General features: G+C 36.8%; 1 long non-coding RNA gene across 3 annotated transcripts in view; it reads left to right on the top strand.

Moving 5' to 3' along the window:
* Positions 1 to 2,373: 2,373 nt before the first annotated feature.
* Positions 2,374 to 4,053, top strand: part of LOC138058126 (uncharacterized) — a 2,373-nt gene continuing 693 nt past the window's right edge. Inside the window, exons 1-2 of one of the 3 annotated variants that reach the window (XR_011133798.1) lie at positions 2,374 to 3,111; positions 3,479 to 3,682. This is a non-coding gene — a long non-coding RNA (uncharacterized lncRNA). Of the gene's footprint in view, positions 3,149 to 3,191; positions 3,683 to 4,053 lie in introns of those variants that run through there. The other 2 variants (XR_011133797.1, XR_011133796.1) reach the window with 2 other exon arrangements.

The raw sequence follows: 4,053 nt of genomic DNA, 5'->3' as shown, positions 1-4,053 counted from the left end.
TAAGGCAAGAATAATTACCTTATATGTATTACCTACCTATCCATTTTTACTATCCGCTGACCAGCTTTTTTAAATTCGTGTTATTTTTTTGTACGGTACGGTCGATTTATAAGTATTCGGTTGTATTGATATTTGTACTGTTTGGTTTTTATTTGTGTAATATAGATTTTTTTGTACTCTTGGATTGATATTTGTTGAACGGTTCGATTTATTTTTGTACGGTTCAATTTATTGTTTGCTGTTTTGAAGATTTTGTCCGTAACGGAACGCCATACACTCGCATTAGCAACATGGATGCAACGATGGAAATACGAACATACGATTTAGACTCGTTAACACACTGCACCCTCTCCTCTTGTCAAGTACATGTATGTTAACGTGCATGATATTATGTAACTCAAGTGAAACCATGATTAAAGTTGTGTGATTTGTCGTTCTTCTGAAAATCAACATTTTTACAATTCGTGCGATCCACTCATTTCTCCGCCTTTTAAACAGACGTTACGAAAATAATTTGTCAAGACGACACACATAAGACTGATTTAAGCAAACATTTGTGCCTAAGTGTTCACAAATTGGATAAACAAATGCCACAAAAAAAATCTATCTAACAAGCAACAACATAGGTCATACCTATGGGATTAAGGTGCTACAGATAAATTATAACTGGTAGAATGAGTTCCGTGACCTTGGTGCCTGTCCAAGATGAACTGAGGACGCTTTAACGAAACCATACCAGACCCACTCAGTAAGTTCCACAAGGTTTGGTTATCCCCAAATCTCAGTAAATTGTTTTCTAGAAATACTGTACTGTCGATTACTGCATGTCACCTACAATCATAGACAAAAGTAGTTGGGAAGGTTATGTAAATGAACCACACCAGAGCTGTATTTCAACCTGCTTCTGTTAAAGCTCAAAAGAAATAGTTTCACTTTCTCTTACATAGCCCCCCTCCCCCCTATTCAATGTTGGAAGGTAAGTCAACAATTTTCCACTGAAACCATTCAGTTTTGCACAACATTGAAGGAGGGGGGAGGGGAGAGAAGCAATAAAGACTTCAAAAGTGCTAACATTCCCAACAGTTTTGTCTAGGATTGTATGAGAGTAGGAAATCTTCTTTGAACGCTTATAACTCTCGTAGTATTTGACATGTGGCTTCCATTTCTTATTCTGGACATGTAACTTTTGTCCATAATCACAAATACAGTGTACGTATCCCAGTATGCTTTACATATAACTACGTTATTGTTGCAAAATATCACATTCATTGGGCATATATTTCGCATTTTCTTATGGAGTAATGTCATGGAGTAATAATGTTCACATACATGTTTACTGTTCCCAAAATAGCTCAATGATTGACAGGCCATCCTACTCACGCTATTGGTGCAAAAAAAGTAATCACTGTTAATTTACTTATTTAATGTGACTGTGTTTGAAATACACATGACGTTTTTAAAAAGCGCTGCTCTCAACTTGGCAAAGTGCAACTGACGTCCGCCATTGTAAGAGTTTTGTCCGTGAACTCGTTTGACCTTTCAAGACCAGCTTTTTGGCTTTAATTAACTATCATTTAGTCTCCTCCCCTTTCTGTTCATTTACAAAGGAATTTTCATCATGTTATTTGCTCTACAATTTAATACCATTGAGACACTAATGCAACATGACGTCCTAACACATGTATGAAAGTTGAAAACTTGCCTTATTTTTAACCAGATAAACGCCTAAAATTCATGATAACATGGCAAAAGCAGTTAAATGTTAAAGCAAGCACTAATAGTGTTTGTTTTTCAAAGGCACTGTAAACGCTCGTCAACTGAGCATCCCGTTCTGTTGCTAATCACCCTAATATCAATCGACTCCCTCCCAAACATGTGCCTATACCGTGGTGAAGGTCAAACCCGGCAAGAAAGTCAAAGTTTTATGTAATAATCAAGTTTTAATCAAACCTTGAAATTACGTATCTTGTTCCACGATAAATTTTCCTCTCCTCTTAGTACCGTTAGCTGTTTTTGAACAGGATGGACCGACTTTCGTGTGACTTTGAAAGTGTTTGCAATTTGTTTTCACGGACCAATGTTTGGTAAGATTGAAACGAAGCTCCTCCTTATTCCCACACAAGGTTTTTAAAAACATCTGCCTTTATTCTAAAGTTACATGTAACTTACAACAATAATCGTATATCTACACGATGTCTAAATTAGCGTCGAGCTTCATGATATGTAAATTCCTTAAGTAGTTGTTGCTAAAAAATTACAGTACGTTATTAAACTTAGATACAATTTCACTCCGAATTTGCATGTTATTTGGGATACGCCGTCTGCTAAAAATATACAACTGGAAGGAAAAAATATAGCTGGGAAAAAAGGAAAAGAGAAGGTAGATCCAGCCAGGATCTCGTCGGACATTAAGGACTATGTGGAAAGATTTTATCCCATAGCAGTGGCCGACATGCATAGCGGTGGCGTGAGTGTTGTAGAGCGATGGAAGAGTTTCTACGTAGGCCACTTTGCAGAAAAAAAGCAAAAGAGACCCGTAAGAGCGCATAGTAAAACATTTAATTTTTCTTTCTTTTTTCTCTGCAATAGAAACGACAATGCAATGAGTTGGCTTAAGTATATTGATAAATATTATTGCTGCGGAGCGACCGTAGGGAGCGAGCAGCAACATAATCAGGATTTAAAGGAAATATATAAGGGGCGACGAATTCTCGAATTCATCACTTTTTACCACAATGCTTTGCATTTAACCACATTTTTTTACCAGAATTCATTGCATTTAACCAGAGTGCACTGCACTAATTTTTACCAGACTGCAATGCGACAGGGACAAGTCAAATGTAAACACGACGAAGAGCGTGCATCGTTCGCTTCCCAGATTCAGAGTTTTCTTTGTAGCAAATTTTCTACAGCATGGTTAGAGGTCTTAACAAATTTAAGACACGCAGGAGTCTTTCAGATGAGTACGATGGTTAACTTGGGGATTGGGTTTCAAATCAAGAGCCTTTGACTTGTCCAGGCGTTAAACTTGACGAGAAGATGAGCATTTGCTCTTTGACCCGGCAACACAGGAGATATACAAATTCCAGCTTGCTAGAAGACGATGTGAAAGTGAGAAAATGTCATGCCATGCTACTCGTAAGAACCTGTAAGAGCCGAAAATGGATGTGATTTTGACCATTTGCTTCAAAATAAAAAAATCGAGATAGCAAAACATATGTATTGCGTCGTACTTTGCAGACGAGGACGTGTATCGTCGTTTTGTAAAGTTTGTAAAGCATAATTATGTTTGTTCATTCATTCATGTTGCGGCGGGCAGAGTCTTCTTTCCTCTTCCTGACGTATCTAGGAAGATCGAAAGAGACTCTGCTCGCAGGGGATACATGTACTAGTATACAGTTTTAAAATAATTAAATTATACATGTAGTTTCATGATCACCCTGACTTTCTCACGTGCTATTTCTGTTTTTCAATTTAGACACCAACTTTCTGGAAAAACTCAACTATCACTTCAACAGGACCAAATCTGACCCAGAAGCAATTGAAGATATTTATGATGGCGAACTGTATCAGATGCTTTTCAAAGAAGGAGGTTTCCTGCTGGTGTAGCAATTGTGCGTTCTTCAGATGCTAGTGTCTGGCCAGTTTATCTCACAATTAATGAACTGCCATCACTGGAAAGGTTAATGTACATGGCTTGTTTAGCATAATCAAGCACTCTACTATTAGACTAGGATTCCTACTCACTATTTGGTTATATATAATAGATTTATATTGTATTTCAGTTAGATTAAAATGTACAATTTATGCGACTAGATATTATTAACAAAACAATCCAATCTGTTTTATTGAGTGCTATCAGCTTCTTCATTGAGGTTTACCACAAGTACACTAAAGAAGATGCATAATGAAATAAAATTTTGCATTTTGACTGTAAAATGGAAATTTTAGAGTAAATGGATAGAAATATAAAATTGGCAACCAAGCTTTATGATCTCGCTACTTAAACATTTAAGTCAGTCACCAGTTTGCTCCTTTTTGAAGAGGTTTCAT

The sequence above is a fragment of the Montipora capricornis genome, chromosome 7 (assembly GCF_036669925.1).
Source record: "Montipora capricornis isolate CH-2021 chromosome 7, ASM3666992v2, whole genome shotgun sequence".
Classification (NCBI taxonomy): domain Eukaryota; kingdom Metazoa; phylum Cnidaria; class Anthozoa; order Scleractinia; family Acroporidae; genus Montipora; species Montipora capricornis.
Note: the sequence above shows the minus strand (reverse complement) of the source record. Positions and strands in the feature narration are given on the sequence as shown.